The sequence below is a fragment of the Eumetopias jubatus genome, unplaced genomic scaffold, assembly GCF_037043125.1.
Source record: "Eumetopias jubatus isolate StellerSeaLion01/CBP00866 unplaced genomic scaffold, mEumJub1_p1.0 scaffold_5, whole genome shotgun sequence".
Lineage (NCBI taxonomy): Eukaryota > Metazoa > Chordata > Mammalia > Carnivora > Otariidae > Eumetopias > Eumetopias jubatus.
The window spans coordinates 19,626,982-19,654,366 of NW_028274811.1; positions in this window are offsets into that span (position 1 = coordinate 19,626,982).

A 27,385-nucleotide genomic window follows, 5' to 3' on the forward strand; every position below is an offset into this window, starting at 1 on the left:
TTTTCCAACCAGATTGGGGTTGAGGAACCTCCTGCAGTAAGGAAGGGGGGGAAAATGGTGCGCCCGTTTCAATGACTACATCATTCACATAAAACACTTATTTATTAAAACAAATCTCAAACAGGCTGCGAGGAAAGGATGTCGGTAAATACAAGTTTGATTGTGTTATCTTGGGGGAAATAATGTATGTGATCGCTCGGTGGCAGAGGGAAGCCAAATGAGCCACTAGCGTGTAGCGAGGAGAAAAGGGGAGGCTGGCTGTGTGGAAATGACTGAGAGCGGTTTTTGCTCGCTTCCCTTCCTTGTTGCAAGGACTCGGCAGCGCGAACTCCCAAGACTGATTTTCTGTCCTGCAGCTTCTGGCTTTCAACCCTCCCCCACCACTTTGCCCTTCTTCCAATTTTTTTTTTTTTCACCCCCGTTGTCTCTCTTTTTACTCCCTGATTAAATAAGAAAAATCGATCCGGGGGTAAAGGCGGTGGTGGGGAAACAAGTAACCCTTTTGTTTCCAGTCTTCTGGTCTACAAGCACTGAAGTGTGAACACTGGCAACCATTTAACCACCACTACGGGAACAGTTCTTCCCTGGAATTTGTAACAAATCTTTTCCACCTGGTCCTAGGCTGCTCCAAAAAATAAATAAATAAATAAAAAATAAAAGAACGTCCCAGCCAACCATATTTCACACCTCGGTCCAGCCTCATTTTTTACAAAATCGATTTGTGGGAGATAAATACACTAGAAAGATTAACCCGTTGAACAGTCCCAGTGAGCATTTTTAAACAGAAAGGTTGTCAGAGTTCCCCATCCCCCCAAATCTTTAACCCTATCTTAGGGAAGAGGGGGGTGGTCAAAGTCTTCTATGACTGCTACACGGCTCAATCCACCAGGAATACGGAAACGTTTTAGAGTTTATTATAGGACGAATGCCAACAACCAAGTTAATGGGACTCTGAGGTCGCAGGATAAGACGTTATATAAAATAACAAGTATTGTAACAGCTAATATACTTAAAGTACTGTATTTATCTATATTAAGCCTTTAAAACACTTTTATTTTTAATTTTTCACTGTTATTTGCCATTCCTTTTAGGAGCTACAATGTGGAGATTTTAAAATCAAAGTGTGATCTGAGTTTCACTGAAAGCATCATGATCCCAAGCGTTAAAGATCCAGCACTACTGTAATTTCCACCTGACAACTGCAATGTGGGAATGTGTCTTCACTGAGTCAAATGGACATATAAAGTGGATTAGTGCTAGCAAAAGACGGCTTATGATGTAAATATTCAGTGATGACTTTGTGGGTCAATAAAAATATTTATGTCACATGTTTTAAGTAATGTCTATTGACTCTTGTTTGAGCTTTCAATATATCTAGTTCTTAAAAAAAAAAAAGCCTCCAATTAGTTGTTTCACTACCCATGATGAACTCAATATGATGCTGCAAACAGTAATAAACAGCAGTTTCCACCCTTTCCTGAGGTCTATAAACTAGAGGAATGCAATCTAGGATAGTCCTTAGGTCTCCCTAAATAGATCTGTATGCAAATCAATACTGTACATCAACAAATGAAATGGGGCAAATTAGCCACCTGATATTCATGTACCCTCCATTTTAGCTTTGATATTTGTTTTATATTTTTGAATGTACAGAGTTTACAATTTTTTTATGTCCCATTGATAATAACACGGCACCATATGGTGATTTTTTTTTTTTTAAACTTTTCTTCCTTTGGAAGAGTAGTTCCTCAAACCTATAGATCACTCTTGGGCACTCCAGGGTCTCCGAGGTATCCACTCCATTTCAGGCTTTGGAAGACCATGGCTACCCCATATATTATATCGCCTTGGAAAAATCAATTGCCAGCTCTTATAACAACTGGACTTCAAAAAGCGCAGAAAATAAGCTCTGAACTTGGAAAGGGTACAAGCATTCCTCCAACACACTCCCTTGGTAAAAAGCAAATCACACGGCCTGCAGCATAGATTTGAGTATAACTAAAACCAAAGCTCAGGCTTCCTAACACTCAAATAATCTGATCTAACCCTAACATTAACACCTAATCCTAAATCTAAAACTTTTTTGTTAAGGAAGCCCCACTGGCTAAAGATAGAGGCTTCTGCCAAACTCAGTCAACATATTTAACCCAAACCATTTTCCTCCCATTCCAAGAGCGCCACACTCCATTTGCACCCCACCCCCATCGCCTGCCCTCCACATTCTTCCCGAAGATTTGAATAAGCCGGAGTTGTTATGCTGGCTTTGCGTGTGTTTGTTTTGTTTTGTTTGACAAAGGGGGCAATCAAGAGACATCAGAGGGCTATCAGCTAATTGATGAGTGAAACTAAGATAATTAACTACCCGCTTTAGAAAATCAGAGCTATTCCCCTCACAAAATTGGGAGGTTCTCGATTTGGGAGAAGAAAATTTTATCTTTTTCTCTTCTGGGATACCAGGAACACACTGGTCTCCACACTAACATCCACACGCACAAACTGGATAACACTGGTACACTATCGGATAATATGTGCACTTTATAATTTTACATTTTAGTGCCTGTCTCCTCAGAGCTGTGGTAGAGGGGAGGAGCCAGCCAGAAAGGAGTCTAGAAGGAATGAAGGGGATGAAAGCAAGCGAGGGGACAATGTCAAAGGGGCTGTTCAAGAGTGTTACCCTTCTCCAGTCACCATCACCAACAGCCCTGCCGCAGGACATTCTGCACTGATTACAAGGTGACCAGAAGATCCTGACACGAACTTTCCCACCTTTTTTTAAAGGCAAAAGAGCCCAAGGCTGAGGAGGCCAGGGTCTTCAAGCAGTAACACAGAAAAAAACCAAAGTAGTCTGTCTTTGGTACCTCTTGCCTCTGAATGGTGGGATGTGATTAGGGGATCAGAAAAAAATTCTTGAGCTGTTGTTTATTTGGAAGGGAGTATGTACCTGGTCCTCGCTTTTCTAAATCTCTGCCAACGTTGACACTTGAGATGTACTCGGGACCAAGTGCAAAAGTGGAAAGCAAAGTTATAAAAAATAAAACCTACCTGGAAGTGGGCTTAATTTATGGGAAAGGGAACTTAATTTAGACATAATGAGAAACTCTGCGGCTGCCCAAGAAGACTGTGGAAAAAGATTCTTATCTGTTTGAGGTTATTTATGAACAGACCTGCCTCAAGGCAGCGGGCAGGTGACCTGCCCTGGTTTCTAGGGAATGTAGAGTTGGTGATTTAAACACCCACACAAACACTAGAAGGTCTTCACTCTTTTTACCTCTGGGTAACATCCTAGCTTTTCACTTGCAAAAGGTCTTTTATTAGAGAAAACCCTTTCTCTGCCTTTTTATAAATGCTTACTAAACCCAACTCAAGTTTCTGTGGAGTATTTTTAACAATATCCATCTCTAGACAACTGTCACCAAAAAGAGATGAGCAGTATTCTCCGTTAAAGATTTGACGTTTTCGCAATATCCTGAAATACTACCAGACCAAAATAAAGTGACAAGAAGCAGATGTCCAGTGGAGAGAGAGGACCTGTACACAGAAACATTTCAGGTCCTTTCCTGGGGACAAGCGGCAGGGTGGCGTGGGGCGGGGTGGGATGGGGTGGGATTTACAGAGGAAAGACCCTGATGGTGTTCACCCCGCCCCAGAAGACTTGGGGTCATTCTGATACACATTTCGTGAAAATGGACATTTACACATATTGTGTAACACAGCTGTCTTAACTTTTCAGGTCACTTCTATATATTATTAGTTCACCTTCAATTTAAAGTCCTGAGAGTATAACAAAGGGACCCTATGTTGAAGGGAAAGGGATGAATGGCTGTCTTCACAGTTTTGTTGAAACAAACTGAAATGATATAAAGCAAAATTTCCATGCTCTGATTTCAGACTCCAGTGAAGTTTAATAGTAAAGAAATAGAAAGTTAAAGAAGATGTTTCCTTCTGTAGGTGTATATATTTCCCCTGTTCCTTCTTCTCCCAATATTCAAACTTAAAAAAGAAAAAACAGCAAATCTTGTCCCTTTTATGCCCTGCAGTTCTAGAGAAACTAGCAAATATGGCAAAAACAGTGCATTCTTCTAAAGGAAAACATTTGTACACAGCTCACATTGAGAGAACAGCAATGTAGGTCAGTGTTAAGTGTCTGAAATCTTACCTCCGCTTGGCGCAGGCCGTTGCGGTGTGGGGCGAGCTACTATATCTGAACCCGTGCCCAAGCAAGGTTTGCGGATCAGTTAGCAAAGGAAGACAATTTACATCGCATGTAATGAAACCATTTCTGGAAAAGGATTTCTCTTTTATGCCAGCGGAGACTGGGCCCATAAAGAAGATCAAAACACAAGCAACAGTTTTTTTAAAACTACTTATTGGAGATTGCTGTTGCTGGTTTTATTACAATATGTATTTTTCAGATTTAGGTAATAGCCCTGATTTTTCAAATCGACCTCTGTTTAGACACGTTTCACTTTGGGCTGTTTCTTGTCTGCAAAATTACAGTCATTTGCACATTATTACAGTGAGTAGGAGACAGATTGTATTTAGCGTTGGGTGGGGGAAGGGTTATTATGGAAAGTGTTCTGCTACGGTCAGCACATAATTTCAGCCTGAAGAAAATTGCTTCTGAATGGCTGGTCTGTTAGCTAGCCAAGGAATGGTCACTGGGAGAGACTGAAAAATACTTCTGCTTAATCTGCATTATAGAATTATTCTCATTTCCAGAAAGATGGTCTGTGGAAAGAATGATGGTTAAACTCAATGTAAAACCTTGTAGGTGAGATGTGGTCACTGCTCTATTCGAATCGAAAACAACAACTCCAACAAAAGACAATACCACCACACAGGAAAGGGCCAAAAAACGGCCAAGATACAGCCATTCTGTTCTACTGCATCTTTGTCCCTTGCTTCGCTTTCTCAGCTCCCCTTCCTGCCATTTTTAAAAATCTCTAGGACTTAATGACAGTGGGTTTTTAATATGTGTAGAATTTTGTGAGAGTAATACAAAATACATTGGCAAACGTAACGCTACATTTCACACATATATGACTGCAAGAAAAAATGTTCCCAATACAGCTTCTTCTTGGAAACAGTAACAGAATCCCCTTAATCGTGAACGTATTTCATGTACTTTTGGCGCTGGAATTCAAAGATTTCTCCACACTTTACGAAGTACATTCCATTTGTGCGTGTTTCACAGAGCTGACGGACGACTAAAGCAAAGACGCTTATCAGAAATAGTAACCTCTGTCTGATTTTAATTTAAATCAAACCCTGACGCATCTCCTAAGAAGTCTTAATGTATTTGGTTCGAAAAATCAGGAGACCAAAGTTGATTTTAAGAAAAATCGAGAGTACCATTATATTCAGCTCTTTGGCTGCTGAGTATCACTTTTGTTGTGAACAACTGTGCCTCTTTTGTTTTCCAAACAAGCTTTCCTAAAGGATAAATCACTAAAATCGTTTGGAGACCATGCAATAAACAACAGAAAGCCAGAAAGTTGTTTTGCTATTTCCTTCAGCAGAGCATTTCCCACCCATCTTCACAGCTCAGTGGAGCCTCCAGGCCACCAGCCAATCATCATTATGGAAATGTGTTTCTCAGCCTCGTAATTGGCTGACTCCTGGGCCGGGATGTTCAGGTTTCTACAGCTCAACGTACACTGCAAGCCAGCCTGCTCTGTGGACACTCTTCTTCCAAAAATATTTTAATCACTTACTCTTTTCCCTGCTTTTTTCTTTTCTCCTGCTCTTTTCCTTTCCTTTCTCTTCTTCTGTCTTCTTTTCTTCAGCTTCTTCACCTCATCTAGGGAATCACCTTTTATTTTTTTAAAAACACCTTTAAATTGTAATGATCATCCCGAGGAACTGCTAGGAATAGAATTTAAGGTATGAGGACATTTATTCTAATCATATTTTAATGTTTTCTGTTTCTTTGGGTTCTTAACGGTGTTTCCTTGGATTTTAGAGGACTCCCACAAAACTTAAAACAACACATTGTTCTAGCGTATTCTTTAATTTATATATTCTTCTCATTATCTGTCCTGACTAGAAATTTCTCTGAGATTTGTAAAATTTGAAATATTAAATTAAAACACTGTTAATTGAATACTGAAAAGTAGTCCTGTCAGACCATTTTTAAGAGCAAAGGAAACAATGTATTAATAGCTAAGACATTATCTATAATTTTATTTTTTTAAAGATTTTATTTATTTATTTGACAGAGAGAGAGAGAGAGCACAAGCAGGGGGAGCAGCAGAGGGAGAGGGAGAAGCAGGCTCCCCACTGAGCAGGGATCATCGACGCAGGGCTCGATCCCAGGACCCTGGGATCATGACCTGAGCTGAAGGCAGCCGCTTAACCAACTGAGCCACCCAGGCGCCCCATTATCTATAATTTTAAAGTGTTTTAAAATTTTTCATTGTTATCCCCAAAGACCCCCAAATGTCTTAAGGATGCACAATTCTTTCAAACTTAAAAGAGGTTTATAATTCAAAAAACTGAATAATAATGGTCAATATATGTGTGCCTTACCATACATGGTCCAGAAATGCTTCTTAACTTTTCATACATATTAATTCACTTAATCTACGTTCCTAGCAGTGCCAGGTAATATTATCATCAGATGAGATGGTGGGCAGAAATGATAAGCAGATTTCTCACGTATCACAGCCAAATCTTGGTGAAGCCATGACTGAATGTAGAAAGCCTACCCTGAATCTGGATACTTAGAGACTGTTCTGGATGGCCACCAAAATATGGCTTCCACCCATTTTGCTGACTGTGGAAACATTCGCAGGTGGCCGGTGACTTCTCTTCCTAGAAGAATAATGAATTTAAAGAAAAATTCAAAGAAAAGCCCCTGTGGTCATTTTTCTACCAGGGATCGATATTATGCCAAGCAGCAGACATGACACCTAGGACTCAGCATTTTAAAAAAATAAATAACAGTTTCTTGTTATTACTCAACTGAAAAATTTTAAACCTAAAAAAACATTACCATAATGGGTGGCAGAGCGAGGTTAAAAAATGGCATGAGACTGATCATTACTGAAACTGGTGGTACATACACTAAGATCATAATTATTCTTTATGTAATATACACATACATTTGGATGTTTCTGTATTAAAAACCAAAAGGAAAATAAGCTACATCTGGGAGAAGGAAGAAGAGATTCAGAAACAGTTTATCCCTTGGAATATTTTTGGCATGAATCCAGTAGGGTGAAATTGTCTCAAATGACGTTGTTAAGTGTACAAACAAACAGCAGATTATATTTGCTTCCTACCATTTGCTTCCTCAGGTTTTTGTTTATTTGTTTGCTTGTTTTAGGTCCAATTCACTTGCTGGGCCATCTATGGAGAAGATCTGTAATGTTCTGTTTATACATGCACTTAGGAGATGCAGTTCAACACTTTATAACTTTCTTAAACCGTATTTCAATCAAGAAGGAAAATAATCAATCCCATATAGAAATATATTCAACAGAAATTAAGGAATAAAGTTTCAATATTTCACTATAGGCATATTATACATTGGAAGAAAGAAAGAAATGGTAATTTTCGATTTCTACAATGCTTCCCATCTTACTGAAAGAAATAGAATTGTAAAAATTAAACCAATGGTTTAGTCATAGAATTTAACTCTTTAAATCAAATAGCAACATAGAGTGAAAAAAAGTAAATAATATAAGCAACATTGAACAGAATTAGACTAAATGAAGAGAAAAACTGTTTAATCTTTTCACAAAGAAGACTATGACATTGAGATTAAAAAGAGCATTGAAGAAGATGAAATCATGGTAACAGTTCCTATTCTTAACAAATAGGATATAATTCTGTGAAATAATGAGATTATAACACAAGGAGTCACTGATAAAACTGTTACAGAAGAAAATGGATAAATCATTACATATAATGAGATTTAACCATCACCGCGAGAGAAATGATATGTAATTAGAAAAAAGAATAGAATATAAAAAGAAAGCAATGTTTCTATCCATGGTTCCACATTACTAAAAGCCTAGTGATAAAAAAGTATTTTTGGGCCTATTAATAAATTATGGACACAATTATCATTGATTATAATAACAATCGTCTTCTCTAATCCAAATGTGTCCTATCAACCTTTCATTTTTTAACAAACACCTGTACGGCACCCTTATTTCACTATGTGAAAGACACTATGCTATGCATGTTACCAATATAAACTCATTTCCTGTGATGAAGTTTGAGATATTCATTCAAAAAAACCTCTATTGTGTTATACAGGCTCACAGAAGATACAAAAAGGAATAAGACATCATCTCTGCTCTTACAATGCTTCCAGTTTCAAAGCTGAGATAAGACACTTGCCAAACTTGGGGCGCCTGGGTGGCTCAGTTGGTTGAGCGACTGCCTTCGGCTCAGGTCATGATCCTGGAGTCCCGGGATCGAGTCCCGCATCGGGCTCCCTGCTCAGCGGGGAGTCTGCTTCTCCCTCTGACCCTCCCCCATCATGTGCTCTCTCTCTCTCTCTCTCTCTCTCTCTCTCATTCTCGCTCTCTCAAATAAATAAATAAATAAAATCTTTAAAAAAAAAAAAGACACTTGCCAAACTCCAAAAAGGATTTGTGATAAAAAGTACCAATGTATCACTTTGGGGAAGAAGAAAAGCTAACTTCACCTAAGGAACCGGTATAGGTGCCTGGGAAGGAGTAGGGCCAAGTCATTATGCCGTATTAGGATGGAGACAGAGGACGGTCATGCCAAGCAGAGGAACGCGATGAACATAGCAAAAAAGAATAGGAGAGCCATGTCGGTCCAGCTTAACCAGATCTTAGGGATCCTGAAGGGAAGGAATGGTGGTTAAGCTATAAGTTGAAGCCTTGCTGTAGATTGGGCCATTATGAACGCGCACAAAGGTGTTTTGGTGAGGGAGCAATGGAAGCTGACATCCAACTCATGCTCTGCTCACCCCACTCTATGCTCTGTGCTGTGTCAGCCTAAAAAGGGCAGCCTTTTATAATGTACTGAAAAATACTCTCAGCCAGACTCGGTTGGAAGAAGAAGAGTGAGTTTATCACAAGTCAATGGATGGCCTAACTCTAGTAGGACTATGGAAAACCCACAAATCTCTTATAAATTAATTGACAGTCATACAAATATAAAGGCTTGGTAGTCAGAAAAGGTCCAGGAGGTAGTGAATGAATTATACTACCCAGGCCTGGCTAAGGTCTTGGAAAGTGCAATGTTCAAAAATGTTTTTTAAACTAATGAACTTAGAATGAACTTCTATATGCAAGAATAGAAAAGATTCCCCAGAAATGTAGGGGACATTAAAGGTAAACAAGCACCTCAAGGTCTAGTCAGATAATATTTCAGCCAGCGAGTATATTCAGTGGACAAACAAGAATGATAAACATGTAATAAGCCAGCTCTGAATTTAGAAACGGTCAGCTTAGAAAGTACAAGTTCTATAAGAATACTCTACAGCCACATTAAATCAACCAACTAGAGCAGGGAGGGGTCTTTATGAGTGAAAAATTGTTGAAAGATAAGTCTTTATGAATGAAAACATGTCGACTGAAGCACAAGTTATGTCAACAAGAAGAACATAAGGTCAAAAATGGAATCTCTGGGGAACACCAACATCTAAGTTTGGAGGAGAAAATACAACTGCTTGGATGATGAATGAGTGTGAGTGAGCAGAGAGATTAAAACCAGCCCCCCCCACAACACACACACAAATCCAACTAGGTAAGGGATACCTCTGAGAAGAGCATGACCAACAATTCCAAATGCATCAGGGAAATCAAGTAAGTTTAAGACGAAAAGCCTCCACTGCCTTTTATTTGGGGGAGGGACTTCGTGATCTTAGAAGCAGCCGTGTAAATAGATGGGTAGCAAAAACCAGTGGCTTCACGACTGAAACTGAGGGGACAAATGGAGAGATCAAACGAAGCCCACTCTTTTCAGGAGCTTGCTGTTGAAGGGGAATAGAGAAGGAGAGTTTGAAGACAGAGTGGGGTTGGAGTGGGGAGACTCTCATTGTTGTTGTTTTGTATTTTTCTAGTATGAAACAGCCTTCAACATCCATCTTGAAAGAAAAGAGTCAGTAGAGAGAATAATTTGAAGTTTCAGAAGTGCATTGATGGTCCTAGCTGAGGAAGAAGAGGAAGGGGAGGAGACAACTCAGTTTTGCCTACCGCGAGACAATCAGTCATGACCAAGCGAGCCAGGATGTCTAGCACAGGAAACCGGAAATGGGGGGACAAAGTGGAGACCTTGGGAGCTGCTTCAACAAGACAGCTGCCCCTCATGCACCAGGAGCATAAGGACATTGGTGGAGCCCCGAACAGTCCTAGCAAGGCAGCAGAGGTGAAATAACTAATACGAATAGACACTGAAATAATTAGAATTTTTTTTTTATTTGGACACCTAAAGCTCTTAATAATTCAGTATATCCAGTAATGTTCTGGGAAGCTGATGAGTTAAGGGGAAAAGAAACTTCATTTGGGCTATTATAACAAATCTGTCTTGTCAAAGTATAAAAAATTTAACATGTATTGTCTTAAATTAGTCTCTCCATTTTTAACACGGTCTCGCTGACAAAAATAAGAAGGAACTTTAGGGCTTTACTTTACACTCCAACTTTATATCCTACCGTCTAAAGTGAAAGGCTTCTGTATGTCCCTGGACAGCTACAGTCAAGGCAAAAGTGAGGTCTGTCATCGATCCACATATGAGGGACTTGCCTCAATGCAAAGTGAAGCTGCTCACATAAAAATCTCACCAGTTTATTTTATATTGCTCTTTTATTCATCTACTTAAATATCCTTTATTAAGCACCAACTATATTCCATATGCTATGCTAGACTTGATAAAAACAAAACAAAACAAAATACTTTATGGGTTAATTCTTGAAAAGGACCCGTTTTTTAATATTTTATTTTCAAATATATATATTTTTTAAGTTGGATGGTCTCTTAGGGATGAACATAACTCTACAAAGTCATGAAGCTTTGCACTCCAGAAACAAGAAATGAATGAGTGGACTCCCTGCATCCCTTAGTGGAAACAGAGGTCAGTATCAGAAAACAGGGCACCGGATGTCTAGTTCCAGAACTGAGCTTGTCAAAACTTCAAGTAAGACCAGGTCACAAACACAAACAATACAAAACACAACAGGAGGCTGTTTCAAGAAGAAAACAAAATAGAAATACCTATAACCTCTGTAGTCATCTCAGAAAATTAATTCAAATTCAGTATAATGGGGGCACCTGGGTGGTTCAGTCCGTTGAGTGGCTGACTCTTGATTTCAGCCCAGGTCATGATCTCGGGGTCTTGAGATGAGCCCCATGGTGGGCTCCGTGCTCAGCAGGGAGTCTGCTTGAAGATTCCCTCCCTCTGTCCTTCCCTCCGTGTGCACATGCACTCTCTCTCTCAAATAAATAAATCTTTAAAAATATGTAAATTCTAGGGGTGCCTGGGTGGCTCAGTCAGAGCCTCAGACCTTAGGCAGGTCATGATCCCAGGGTCCTCAGATTGAGCCCCATGTCAGGCTAACTGCTCAGTGGGGAGCCTGCTTCTCTCTCTGCCTTTGCCCCCACCCCCCACTCGAGCTCTTTCTCTGTCAAATAAATAAATAAAATCTTTAAAAAATAAATAGATAGATAAATTCAAGAGAATAGTTTAGAAAGAGCAAAGTTCCTAGAATGTTAAAGATCATTTTGAGGCCAGAAGAATCAATGTATATAATTAAAAATGATTATACAAATATTCTAAAAATCTTTCCCCAAACATTCAAATATACTCTAATGGAAAAAAATAATTGGAAATGACATATCACTCTCAAGAGGAATCAGAAAAGATTTATGGAAGTCATGAAATATTATCATTCTGGAAAAATACGATACAAAAGAAAAATGTACGAACTGGATATGCATGTAATATCTGATAATAGTACTAAAACCATTAAATGAATTAGCCATGGAAAAACAGGTTACCTAGGGTTTTTCATATCTTTAAATATATCTCACTTCTATTTTTTCATGTGAAAAATTTGGCATATAACTAGTGTCTGATTATTTTTTAAAAACAACTTTATTTAGATATAATTTACGTGCCATAAGATTTACCATTTTAAGCATATAATTCAATGAATTTTAGTATATTTACAGAATTTTGCAACCATCACCCTCATAATTTTAGAATATTCCCATCACCCTAAAGAGAAACCTTATGCCTATTTATAGTCACTAATGTTTTGTTTTTTTTTTAAGATTTTTCATTTATTTATTTGAGAGAAAGAGAGAGAGAAAGGAGGGAAGGGAGGGGCACAGGGAGAGGGAGAAGCAGACTCCCCACTGAGCAGGGAGTTGAAGGCGGAACTTGATCCCAAGACTCTGGGATCATGACCTGAGCCGAAGGCAGACACTTAACTGACTGAGCCACCCAGGTGCCCCACTAATGGGGTTTTTAATAACAATTTCAGAAAAACATTTAATGATTTGGTACTCTACAAAATGGTATTCACATAAAAGTCATGATTGGAAAATGAGTTTGATATTAAAACCTATGACCCTTACCATCTAAAACATTCACCTTCTGGAAACATCTGGATAATCCTTTACAGAACTTGATAGGAGAAGTTCAAGGTATGATAAAGTAAACTCCCGATGTAGAGCTTATAATAATTATGACAGTTATCTTTTTTTTTTTAAGGCCACTCAGCTCTGAATTCCTCCCTTCTGCCCACTTTGTAAAAGTGGATCTGAGCCCTTGAAATACTTTTCCTTGCCAATTGCACAATGTAAAGCCTTGTTAGTAGAAGGTGCTAGAAAGACACCGCAGAAGAAAAGGGTTTTGCATCCCCGTTCTAGCATATCTACTTGGCAGGCTCCCATGGCAGGAGTGGCTTCTTCAAGATCCTAGAGCCTAATGGTCTGCTTCTGCAGCGTACAAGGACCAGCATCTTCCAAGGCACCCCCATGGCCAGTCTAGTAGCTAAAAACCTCTTAAGAGAGAACTTCTTGTGTGGAGCTTTCTCCAACCTCCTAGGGCGTGGATTTCCTGAAAGGTCTGCTGGCCTGTCTTCACAATGACTTCTTTGCCATCCAATGACCCAAGGCCATGTTGTCTCCAAAAAGGTCTGGATCTCAGCCCTGGGCGTGTGGGGAGAGAGAACTCTTCTTTGGGTGCTTTATCTCAGCACTGAGGATGGTGGTTATATATATATATGTATATATACGTGTATATATATAGTATTACTTCTGATATGATCTGATATGATATTACATATTGTGATTCTTATATTCTTTAGAATTCTCCTAACTTCTTAGTAGCCAGTCCCTTATTACTTAATAAATAAGTTATACTTACTACAATCCCGTTATACTTAATGATCACTTATATTAAATTTTCCCTGTTCAAATGACTATCTGATTTCTCTCTCTGATTAGATGCAAACTGATAAAAGTATAACATGAGCCAGAAATATCTGCTTTTTATTTTTATTTTATTTTTTAAATATTTATTTATTTATGTATGTATTTGACAGAGAGAGAGAGAGCACAAACAGGCAGAACAGCAGGGAGTGGGAGAGGGAGAAGCAGGCTTCCCGCGGAGCAGGGAGCCCGATGCGGGGCTTGATCCCAGGACCCTGAGATCATGACCCAAACCAAAGGCAGATGCTTAACAACTGAGCTACCCCAGCACCCCCAAATATCTGTTTTTTAAAAGAATCTTTATTCCCATATCAACAGAGAGCTTAACATCCACTTACTATGGACCAATAAGTACGTCTAATTGTTGAAAAGCTATGGCTTAAGAGAATCTACACTAATTTCCAAAGGGAAAAAAACAAACAAGCAAACAAATCACAAGGCTGAGTTATAGCAGACCAAACACTGGACCAGAACTGAAAGGACCTGAGAATCTTGGAAACTTCAGCCACTGTTCTAATTATCTAAAGCTATGTAGCAAGCAATATCCAAGCATAGCAGCTTAAAATAACCAATTTCATGTATTTCATCATTTTGAGGATCAGCAATAAGGGCAGGACTTGATGATAAATCTTCTGCTCCGTGTGGCGTCGGTGAGGCTCATTGGTGGTACTCAGCTGGAGCATGGGCTGCTCTAAAGGGTCTAAGACAGCTTGACTCACATTTCTGGCACCCTGAGGCAGTGCCTGGAGGGACTGTCAACTTTAGTGTCTATATATGGCCATTCCAGCCTGATCATTTCAGGATAGTTCTATCCCTTACTTGGCACCTTAAGGCTCCAAGAGAAGCTGTTCTAGTAAAAGAAGTGGTAGCTGCCTGGCGTTTTATGATCCAACCTTGAAACGTACATAGGTCACTTGTCTGGTGACGGACCATCCTGGTTTGTCTGCTTGTGAGGACTTTGCTGGGACACTTGCAGTGCTGAAACCAAGTCCCAGGAAACCCAGAACATTTGGTCACCCTAGCGCCATACTGTATCAGTCAAGGGGTCACACCTAGATTTCAGGGGAGGGGACACAGACCTCTGGGGAGGTCTATGAGAGAATGTCAAAGAATTTGAAACTGTGTTTTTAGAAACACCCAGCCAGGAGCGCCTGGGTGGCTCAGTTGGTTAGGTGTCCAACTCTTGCTTTCAGCTCAGGTCATGATCTCGGGGTCGTGAGATCAACCTCTAGGCTGGGCGTGGAGCCTGCTTAAATTCTCTCTCTCCCTCTCTCTCTGCCCCTCCACCACACCCTCTCTCTCCCCCTCTCCAGTAAATAAATAAATAAGTAAAATAAAATAAAAATACCCAGCCAGTTAATCTCTCTGACTCAATTTCCTTATTGCAAAGACATAAGAGATTTGTAGAAAGCAACTTCTAAACTTTGATCTATCTCTAAACTTTGATTCTATCAATGGGAAACAGAAAAGGCATCAAGAACTCTGCTTGGGGTGTACTGAACTCACTGTTGGTACATCTAGGTTGCATATAGATGACTGTATTCAAAGAGAACCTCGCATCACTTTTTCTTCTGATTCATTTATTAAATTTCAGTCTGTGTAGTTGTGGGTCATTTTTTAATGACTTTTGCTCAGCAAACCTGAAACTCTTTTAATTAGCAGATTTTTATTTGTCTTCATTTCTGGTAATCTTTTTGACTATTTTTTCTTCCTTCCTTCCTTCCTTTCTCTCTCTCTTTCCTTTCTTTTTACTTATTTATTTTTTAATTTTATTTTTGAGGAATCTCTACACCCAACATGGGGCTCAAACTCACAACCCTGAGTTCAAGTGTTGCATGCTCTACCGACAAAGCCAGCCAGGTGCTCCCTCCCCCCACCTTTTTTTAAGATTTTATTTATTTATTTGACAGAGAGAGACACAGCGAGAGCAGGAACACAAGCAGGGGGAGTGGGAGAGGGAGAAGCAGGCTTCCCGCGGAGCAGGGAGCCCGATGCGGGGCTCGATCCCAGGACCCTGGGATCATGACCTGAGCCGAAGGCAGACGCTTAACAACTGAGCCACCCAGGCGCCCCTCCCTCCCCCTTTTTAAAAAGTCTTCTTTAAGTAATCTCTTTATCCAACATGGAGCTCAAACTCATAACCCCAAGACCAAGCGTCACCTGCTCTTCCAACTGAGCCAGCCATCCATTATCTCTGTTCTACCCATCTGGTGGGCTTATTGAATAAATGTTAAAACTTCTGGGTGTATCTTCTGTGTTTTGTAACTACTTTCTCTCATACTTGCCATGTTTCTGTCCGGATTAGTTAGCTAGGGCTGCCATAAGAAAATACCACAGACTGGGTGGCTTAACAACAGAAATTTATTTTCTCACAGTTATGGAGACTGGAAGTCCAAGATCAAGGCCTCTCTCCTTGGCCTGCAGATGGCTGCCTTCTTGCTGTGTCCCCAGATGGCTTTTCCTCTGTGGGAATGTATCCCTGGTTTTCTGTTTGTGTGTCCAAATTTCCTCTTGGTATGAAGACACCAGTCAGTTTTCATTAGGGTCCACTTAAATGACCTAATTTAACCTTAATTACCTCCTTTAAGGCCCTTCCTCCAAAGAGAGTCACATTCTGAGGTACTGGGGGTTAGAGTTAAACAAGAATTTTAGGGGGACACAGATCGGACTCATCACACTGTCGTTTTGCCCTGTGTTCTGATAGAAACCCTGGGCTCAATTTTCCTGCTTCTTCACTGGATCATAGCACATCCATTCGGCTATTTCTCTTATTGAGGATTTTAATTTCAATAAACATCATTCTTATTTCCAAAAATCCTAATGTTTCTTTTTCGGATCTTCCTATTCTTTCATGGATGCAACGTTCTCTTGAATCTTTCACAATAGATTTATTTTTTTTTCTAGTTTAAAAAGGTGCTTCTATTATTTGAGAATTTTCCCTCAGGACTGAGTTCTGCTTCCTGAATTCGGAGCCTCTTTTTCAAAGTGATTTTCTTCATGTGTTGGTGATATCTCGCCATTGGAGGGTACCGCTGCCTTGTCTTCTGGGCTGGGGCCTCCTCTTGGTGTCTGTAAGTTACCGGGGTGCAACCTTCAGCATGTACCTGTAAGAACTCCCACTTCAGGGACCCCGGCTCAAGGTTTGATCCTAATAGCAAAGCTACATAAAAGGAAAGGAGAGCAATTGAATGCAGCATGTATTTCCTACCTCAGTAGACCTTGGGTTACACAGGGCTTCGCTCCTGCTTGAACTCCTTATTGAAACCGTCACCATCCTTTTCTAATTCTGTTTCAAAAGCAGTTAGGGTAATAATCTCGAAGTAGAAAGCCATTGTTTCCTACTGTCCAGTTCATGAGGCAAAGGAGCAAGGAGTTAGACCCTACTTGTATAGCTTTTTCAAATGTGGTTCTTCAGGTGCCCTGAGGATCCTGCTGGGACCCCTGTGGGCCCTTGTGCAGGTTAGGTCACTGTCGGGACTGATGGTACGGCCCCAACGATCTGACAGGTTTAGTGGCTTTCTTCTATCCATGTTTTTCTCTACTGGTGTCTATTTTCCAGGAATTTCTCAAAATCTATGGCCTCTCTTGGTAACTCTCGTTGTTTCACGGCACCCCTAAAGGTTATTTTCTGTCATTTCAGGGGAGTTTTGGGTGTAAGGGGAGTGAAAGAGGTAGGCTTAGGCCTCCGTCGTGATATAATCCCTGTTAATTTTAAATGGAAGAAATAAAAATAATCATGCTCATCTTAAAAGTTTTTTTTTTTTTTAAAGCATAAAATACCTACGTATATAAAGCAAAAAGGCATATGCTTCCTGTCAATGTCCTCTTGACCACACTCCCTTCTCTAGTAGAAACTTCTTTTTTTGGGGGGCGCCTGGGTGGCTCAGTTGGTTGGGCGACTGCCTTTGGCTCAGGTCATGATCCTGGAGTCCCGGGATCGAGTCCCACATCAGGCTCCCTGCTCGGCGGAGAGTCTGCTTCTCCCTCTGACCCTCCCCCGTCTCATGTGCTCTCTCTCTCTCTCAAATAAATAAAATTTAAAAAAAAAAGAAACTTCTTTTTTAAAGTTTTATTTATTTAAGTAATCTCTACGCCGAACATGGGGCTCAAACTCATGACCCTGAGATCAAGAGTTGCTTGCTCTTCCTACTGAGCCAGCAGGGCACCCCAATGACTTTTTCATTTAAAAAATAAATGATAAATATTTGCCCTAGTCAGTAGGTATAAAAAACCTCGTTCTTTTTATGGCTGCAAAATATCTTTAGCATGAAAATACTGTCATTTATTATGTCAGTGCTCCAATTGATGGATGTCATGGACTGAAGATTTATGTGCCTTCAAAAACTGCTATATCGAAATCCTGATGTCTAATGTGATGGTATCTGGAGACGTGACTTTTGGAAGGCACTTAGGTCAGGCAGGAGGGTGGAGCCCTCATGAATGGGATTAATGTCCTCGGAAGACAAACCCCAGAGAGCTAGCTTACCCCTTCCACCCTGTGAAGACGCAGTGAGAATACAGCTATCAGTGAGGAAGAACTTCAGGGAGGACGTGGGCTCGCTCTCACCAGACACTGAATCAGGTGGTGCCTTTAGCTTGGACTTCTAGCCTCCAGAACTGTGGGAAATAATTTCTCTTGTTTTAAAGCGACTCAGTCTATGAAATTTTGTGATAGCAGCCTGGACAGAATAAGAACAGATAGGGGGCGCCTGGGTGGCTCAGATGGTTGGGCGTCTGCCTTCAGCTCAGGTCATGATCCCAGGGTCCTGGGATGGAGTCCCGCATCAGGCTCCCTGCTCCTTGGGAGCCTGCTTCTCCCTCTGCTTCTCTCTCTCTCTCTCTCTCTCTCTCTGTCTCTCATGAATAAATAAATAAAATCTTTAAAAAAAAAAAAAGAATAAGAACAGATAGTTAGATCTTTCCAGAGAGCTTATGTTTTGATTTCAACCCCTCAAAGAGTTAGCAAGGTATTATCTGAAACGAGAGTATCAAATAACATTTTCTATCACTATAGAAAATATTCTGAAACCACTATTAAATATGGAAAATGGACACCATTCCAGGAAAAGCCATTTAGTTGTCTCTCTTATGCTTGGGATTAAAATTATTAGACAGAAAATACTAAGTTACGGTGGCCATGGCTGAGCATGAAGGCAAACGTCTCATCAAATATTTGCTTTACACGGGTCATTTGAAGTTCTATCAACTCTGAACATATTGCCTTAAACTGTTGGAATCCAAAAATCGTTGTGCTACTGTTCTCCTCATTGTTCCTATTCAACCCAGATCAGCTTACTTCTGTGAGATGTTTTGTCCTAATATTTATTTAAGTGTTCTCTGGGTGCCAGGCATTCTACTAAAACCTTTAGCCAGAGGATTTCACTGAACCCATAACACCCAGAAAATTATTACCCCCATTTTTAAATTGGACAGATTCTGTTCAAATACCAGTTTTATTCTTTGTTAGCTGTGTGGCTCTGTGCAAATAACATAACTTCTTTGAGCCTTGGTATCCTTGTAAAGAAAATAAGGAACAGGCTGTAGCCTTAAATAATTAACAAATATTTATCAAGTTCTTACTATGTGCCAGGAAGGCTCTCAGGCACTGAGTAGCGAGGATGTTTGGAGAATTAAATGAAATCATGCATGTAACATGATACTTGGCACAAAACGGGGCATTTAAATGGTAGCTACTATTATCATAGCGAGAAAGATACCAAGTTTGAATTTGAATCGCAGTCCACATGAGGCCAAAGCCCCTCCTCCCCACCCTTTTTAAAATGACTCCACAACCAACAACATGCGACTGTACCTATAATTCACTGTTTCTTTCACTGGTTTCCGCAATCCAGATCCTATAACTCTTCCAAGGTTAAAAAAGTAAACTGAGAGGCACCTGACTGGCTCAGTCGGTAGAACATGCAACTCTTGATCTCAGGGTTGTTGAGTTTGAGCCCCATGTTGGTTGTAGAGATTACTTAAAAGTAAAATCTTAAAAAAAAAATTCTTTTTTAAAAAAGTAAACCAAAACCCACCAGGGTTTCAGCTCACAGAGGTATGCTTAATTTTAACTAATTTTTTCCTTCTCTGATTTCATTATTTCTTTGCACTGTGTTCTACGTGATCTCGCTTTCCAAAAGTTGTCATCCGTTTTTTTCTCTAGTGCCTTCTTGAATGTACCTCATCTTTCTAGACTTCACGTGGACAGACAGTACTTTCTACTTCTTTCATGTTTCTTTTACAGGGCTTAGGCTGTGACTAGACATGTGGTAGACTGAGCAATACACAAATGGAACCTGATTTTACAAAATTTGCAAATCAGAAGACATGGAAGGGCAACTGGGAAGCCTCACCAGTGGGAAAGAGGAGAGCGGGAGAAGCTGGTAAGGGCAACATTTGAACGTGCTGATGCTTGGAGCACCTGCGTGGCTCAGTCCGCTAAGTAACTTGGTTTCAGCTCAGGTCATGATCTCGGGGTCCTGGAATCGAGCCCCACATCAGGCTCCACGTTCAGTGGAGAGTCTGCTTGAGATTCTCTCTCTCCCTCTGCTCCTCCCCCAACTCGTGCGCACTCTCTCGAAAATAAATAAATCTTACAAAAATAAAAATAAAAAATGAACATATCGAGGCTTTGTGAAGCTGAAAGAGATTCAAACCGATGCCCCTGACGTTACAGGAATGAAATTGGGAAGGTGAATGTAAGTCAGCAAGAGTAAACATCTGACCTAACAGTTCATTCAGGGCTGTAAACAGAAACGACCCCACAGTTCAAATGGTAAGCCTTTTTCGCTGCTTTCCATAACCAGCAATGCTATTCCTTCTTCACTAGAATCCTAGAGTTTGCTTGTTATTTTTAGTTGATTAGTCAATGATCTGTACACCAGGATCCATACCAGGAGAGGCAATAGGCAATAAGCCAAGCATGGCCAGAATTTTTATCTCAAGCAGCCTATCACATCTTAAAAGTGAAAACCAGAACTACCTATATCAGCTTTTCACATGTATGTTAGGTGCAGCCATATACTTTCCTATTTTTAGGCAATAATTCCTTGACTAATTCTACCCCCAAAAAGCAATATGGTCCGTGGGTAGGAGAGATCTCTAACGGCAGAAGAGGATTTGGGGATTTGCTATTAGTGGAATGAGTAAGCTGGCTGAGAATGGGGGCAGGCACCATGGAAAGAGTTAGAATCCTGGATTCAGAGTTAGAATCCTGAGTTCTTGTCCTAGATGTCACTAATCAACTGTGGTGCCTAGGGCAAGCCACTTCAGTTTTCTGCTGTGCCCTAGTTTTTCTTGTTATAAATTGGGACAATAAGGCGTGCTCTACTTACCTCATTAGTTTGTGGCGAGGGTCATAGGAGTTAATGTGTATGAATGTACTTTTAAAAGATAAAGCCCTCTGTCACCACAATGCATTTTCATTTTCTATGTTGACTGGTGAAACTATCAAATAAACCCGTGGCTGGACGATACTCCACCTCGACTATTGTGGGTCATACAAACAGGTAAAATACATCTGCTAATATTATGTACTGAAACTATATTTCCAGCGTTAAGCTCATTTTCAGTACAAACTGACAAAAAGTTTTATACGTATAAGCTTAAGACTGTGTTACAAACAGATATACCAGAGACTGGTGGCTATAGGAGATGCTGAGATAAAGACTTAACAACAAACAGACCATCTAGATCAGTTAGTTTAACGCTTGATAACGCAATAGTGATGTTGAGTGTTTTGCGACAGTAGAAAGGATTTGAAGTTTTAACCCGAACATGTATGAAAGGAAATGCCACATAATTAGAATCAAGTATTTTTAGTTGGAGAAGACCTTAGAGAATATTCTAATCCAACTCCCTTAATTTTGCAGCTGAAAACATGGAACTCAGCCTGTGTGTGTTTTGTCCAAGACCACACAGCTGAGACAGTGGCAAGATTATTCTAACATCCTGGTTACTCAGAGCTATCTCTGAAACCATTTTCCAAGTCCAAGGTGGGAGACTGGCTCAAAGGGGGAGCAGATTAAGAATCTGGGATTTCAGAAATGGGTAAAATGGATATTGCCAGTGTGATTGGTCTAAGAGACTACATAAAACTCAGGGACAGCCATGAGCGAAGGCAGATTTGTTGAATGATTCATTCTAGCACAGAAGAGAAAGTGGGTCAAACAAATTCTAGAGGAGAAACAAGCTACCCGAAGAGAGACCCTGGGCTGGAGACAATATAGACATGAGGAATAGATTCTACAAGTTCAGACTGGCTACCCAAAATGCACTTGGGAAAACTAACAATAAGAGAATAATGATAATACTGTTACCACTGTATTATTACTACAGCTACTACTGCTCCTTATGGCTAACTTTAATGCTTTTTTAAAAATTTTTATTTATTTGAGAGAAAGAGCAGAGCGAGAGACAGAGAGAGCGAGCGCACCTGGGGGGGCAGAGGGAGCGGGAGAAGCAGGCTCCCCGCTGAGCAGGGAGCCCGACGCGGGGCTCCATCCCGGGACTCTGGGATCATGACCTGAGCCGAAGGCAGATGCTTAATGACTGAGCCACCCAGGCGCCCTTAAGCTTTTTTTTTTTTTAACATAATTCTCTTTTTAAAATCTTACACATACACACAAAATTGCAAAAGGAAGCATTATCCCATTTTGGGGAGGAAGAAATGGCAGAGTGGGAGAGCTGAAGCCTGGCTTGCATTAGTCCAAAATCCACATGCTCAACCACAGTGGTCCATGACCTCCAAAAAAAAGGGAAGGACAGTGAGAGAACATGTGTTGGGTTTAGCAATACCAGTCCTTGACTCCTAAATTAGCTTGTAGGGCTGCAGCGTCTGGCTTCCACAAACTATCAGTGGATCCAAATACAATTAAATTCCCCAGAACCTACATCAAAACTTTGTCTCAAAATTCTCATTTCACATTTGCATCCTGCACTGATGTGGTGTTATGCCGATGTCTATGATTTTTCATTTTAGCGTAGACACGATTAAGTGGATGTAAAGTGCAGGTAGACATAGGCTCGCAATTAATCCTAGTAGACTAAGATGTGCACCAAACAACAATCAAAATCATCAGATCATTTCTACACTAGTTAAATATTTATAGGATTACAGAACCAGAAATGTATCAATTGTTGATATATCTTTTTAGGAGAAGCTATTTCTGGGCATCTATCATATTACCCACATCTATTCATTCCTTCAATATTTCAACAAATCTTTATTGAGCGTCTCTTGTGAGTCAAGCTCTGTTATAGGCAGCAGGTATATCTGTTACATTTAGCAACGTACCTGCTGCCATGGAATGTGTATTCTAGTGAAGCTGAGAAATAACAAGAAAGTAAATACGTAAATACACGTGATAATTTCAGATAGTAAGAACATATTTTTAAAAGACTTTATTTTGGGGACGCCTGGGCGGCTCAGTCAGTTAGGCGTCTGCCTTCGGCTAAGGTCACGATCCCGGGGCCCTGGGATCGAGTCCTGTATCGGGCTCCCTGCTCAGCAGGGAGCCTGCTTTTCCCTCAGCCTGCCTCTCTCACTCTCTCATTCTCTCTGACAAATAAATAAATAAAATCTTTTTGAAAAAAGATTTTATTTTGAAGTAATCTCTACACTCACTGCGGGGCTCTTACCTACAGCCCCTAGATCAAGAGTCACATGTTCTACCGATTGAGCCAGCCCGTCGGCAATGTTATGAAGAAAACAGAAGAAAACGATAGGAGGGAACATGATGCCCCCAACCCCTTCCTTAAAAACCAAGAAAGATCTTTCCTAAACAAAGACGATGTACCGAGTTTAAAATCGGCACCAAAAATACACTTGCAGTAAAGGGAATATTAACTAAGCACTGCCCATTTGAAAGAGAACCAGCCCCAGGAAAACCACGTCTTGGTTCTGTGTGACCAAGGGATGCGCAGGAGTAAGGCTACCTTGGCATTTTCCACTCCATCACTGGCCATTTGCTGCAGCCTCTTTGGGGCGACACAACGTTGGAATTCCAATCTGCTGTTAAAGACAGAAGACATACCTGACTGCTGTGGACTGGTTAGCTCCAAATTAAGACACAGGACATACATTTCCTTTGTCTTATCATACCCATCAGATAAAATTAGGCTAAGCTGTTAACAGCGAACTGGCATTCTGAAATCATCAACAAACTCTCGATGCGGGCTGGGTCATGTTCATAACATTGGCATCTCCTTTCCATAGGCAGCGAGGCTCCAGTGGGGGAAATAAGGCCAGTTAGGCTGAGTCATGTGAATGCAAACCATCGCTCCGGTTCAGAGGAATAACGCTACGAAAACGTGACCTTGTTTTCACAAACTCAGCGCCCCCACCCCGCCCCCCCGTGCATCCCTGTGGTCGGTAGGGAAACAATGAAGGCAAAATGATGACTGGTAACTTGATGTGAAATAAGCTGCAATAAAAATTGGGTTCAAGATCCTGTTTCCATGAAAAAAAAGCTTTAAAAAAAATCTGCCGTGTAGAGGCGCCTGGGGGGCTCAGTTGGTGAAGCGTCTGCCTTTGGCTCAGGTCATGACCTTAGGGTCCCGGGATTGAGCCCCGCATTGGGCTCCCTGCTCAGCGGGGAGTCTGCTTCTCCCTCTGCTTCTCCCCCTCCTTGTGCTCTCTCTCTCATTCTTTTTTTTTTAAAGATTTTATTTATTTATTCATGAGAGACAGAGAGAGAGAGAGGCAGAGGGAGAAGCAGACTCCCCGCCAAGCAGGGAGCCTGATGCAGGACTCAATCCCAGGACCCCGGGATCATGACCTGAGCCGAAGGCAGACGCTTAACCATCTGAGCCACCCAGGCGCCCTCTCTCTTCTCACTCTTGCTCTATCTCAGGTAAATAAATAAAATCTTTAATAAATAAATAAATAAATAAATAAATAATTTAATTAAAAATGCACAGTGTGGGGCATCTGGGTGGCTCAGTTGGTTAAGCGACTGCCTTCGGCTCAGCTCATGATCCTGGAGTCCCGGGATCCCTGCTCGGCGGGGAGTCTGCTTCTCCCTCTGACCCTCTTCCCTCTCGTGCTCTCTATGCATTTCTTACAAGGCAAGTCCAGGTATCAGGTCAACCCCCGCCTTCGCTGGAAGCCGCTTTGCTCACAACAACAGTACCAGCAAGGACAGTCCACTTTGAGACACCTCGCAGAGTTTTTACCCAGACCACAGAGGCTCAGTCAGGGGAACTGTCCCCGGTGTGTTTCCTCAGATGCAGCCCAAGGAATGGATTTTCTTTCCGTCGATCCAAAGCCCCGGTGGGACCTGGGCCCCATCAAATGCAGATTGACATCTATTTGTAGCACAACTAGGAAAGGCAGTTTCATTCTGAATTATTTAACACGGCAACATTTTGCACATATAAATCATGTCCAGCTTTATTAGATTAGGCCAATTGAAGAAATATATACACCTGCCTGTCCTGGAAAGCCCTTCATCTTGGGGAGCCGACTCCCCAGGGGGACATCCCAGGAGGTAAATTGAATACTGAGTGGTTGATCTGGTGATGCGGCCTGCATTGGAAATGGAAATTCCTGCATGGACATTGCGTTTCACATCAAAAATGAGAACCTAGTTCATCTCTCTTGGATACCAGGGTACTAATCACTCCAAAACCGGAGATTTACATGACTATGGCCATTCTGTGCCGTTGATGTTGGAGCTGGGCCCCGTCAATGTGATAATGTTCCCAAAGCCCTTTGAGATCCTCAGATGAAAGGCATTTTACAAACACAAACTATCACTTGCATAAATCAGCCAAGGAGCTTGATATTATTTCTCTCGGTCATTGGGTTGGCCTGAATAGCACAGGAGATAGCAAATGGCATACATGAGATGAACGGACAGAGATTAATAGGGGACTGGCTGCTTTATAATCAGATAAGGCCTGATGATGTACAGTAGATAGGCCTGCTTTTCTGTTACGAGGAAAAGAAAAAATACACCCGGGGTTGTTCTCATTGTACTCAAAATCGCAGAGAAAAATCTCTTTCATAAAAAAAGGCTGTATCTCAAATGCTCTTCCTCATTTAAGTTCGGGGGGGGGGGCGGAGAAGAAATCACTTAGCACCACATAAGGGGACCGCACTGAGAAAATGGGATTGGATTCCCCCCTTACCCTCCCTCCTCCCCCCCCCCACCTTTTTTTAAACCTTGTTAAAGGGAGAAACTATGCATTTGAAAAGAAAAACAAGATGAGGAGACCCAGTGCCATTACTTTGGAGAGCTGAGAGGTGGAGAATGGAAAAGCTATTGGTCTCAGTTTTATGGCCACAATGGCCTTTTATGAGCAGGATTAGATACGGCCGCGAGCTGGTGCGGCGTTCCCCGGCGTCCCCACGACAATCTGGAAAAAGGACGATAAAAATCAGTTTGTCGTGAGGTTAAATCACCAAAGACTTTCTAAGATTGGCTTTTCAGATTGTTGTTTCCTTTGGAAGGGAGATGAAAAAAGAAAGAAATATGGGCTAAAAGCTGATTTTCCCCCCTCCCCTGTCCCCACCCCCCCTCGGTGCAAGATGTTGCATTCGGAAGACATGTCGAGCCAGTTGAGGCATTAAAAAGATCAGTCTCTGGCTGGTGAATGAAAGGCTCCTATGCGTGTGACTCACATACTAAATGGAAACCTGCCTTCAAAGCCTATTTTACTGCCTAATTATATATACACAAAATGTAGCTGTCTGTTTCAATCAAATCATAGGAAAAGGAATAAAACTCCTCTAAAGATGCAATTTTCATGGTTTGTCATAACCTTAGAAACACTGCTAATGCGAACACAGCTGCATGGTCCAGATAAGGTTCCAGTAATTGTTTTTCTTTTAATTATTACTTTATAAAGACATTATACCTCCTACTCCAAAGAAGGAAAATTAGTGTCCTCTGTCTCTCTCTCTCTTTTTTTTTTTTTAATTCCCCTCCCTTCCCATTTTCACACCAGGCTTGTTGATATGCATTTCAGATGTGGCTGGAAGCCAGTGTAGCTATGGAAATAATATTTAAGTCACCACCATAACTACAGGCTTTCAGAGGATTCCAGGGAGGAAGCCTTTTCCAAATCTATGTTTGGAATTGAGTAGAGCTTTCCAAAGCACAAAACAGAGTGCCAGGGACCAGGATAAAGTGCTTAGACCCAAACAACTGTTTGTACTCAGCTTGCATCAAAAGAGTTTCCATTTGTGAGAGCGGATGTATTTCTTTTGGAAAATTATTAATTGCATGAACATTTTCATTGTTGTCATCCTCACTGAAGAATGATGTCATAAAATACACAAAAGGCTTTTCCCCCCTAACATTTCATATGTACAGATCTTTCTCGTGCAGTAACCCAAAACTATAAAGTTTAATAAGCCATTACTAATTTACATACTTTCATAGATTCAAATCATTAAAATGCAATGATATTTTAATGGCTTAATATATATCTAATTGCAGATTAAAACTTTTGAACACTAGAGATGGCACTGAATGTACCACCAAGGGATTCCAAGTACCTAATTCAGAAAACATTGGCAGCTACTAACATTTCTGAGGGAAACAGAGTTCATTACTGGTTGAATAAGTTGATTATCTTGTAATGTGCATCTTTTTAAAAAGTCATCATTATAAGTACACCTACCACTCTTCTCCTTAATCTTTTCCCACCCACCCCACTTCTGTTAACTCGGAACCTGCTGTATTAATCCATACAATAAACAATGTGATTAAGAATTCTATGATGATTAAGCAGATATGATCAGAAAGCTATTCTCAATGACTCTGAGAAATCCTGCAGCATGAGAAATATGTAGAAAATCAGAAACAGGGGAGAACTGAATAAGGCTTAGGCTTTAGAAATCATTGCCTTTATCCTAAATTTCAAAATGGGAGTTTCAAACCATTAGAAACAAATGTCCAGGGTGGCTCAGATGGTTGAGCCTCCCACTCTTGGTTGTGGCTCACGTCATGATCTTG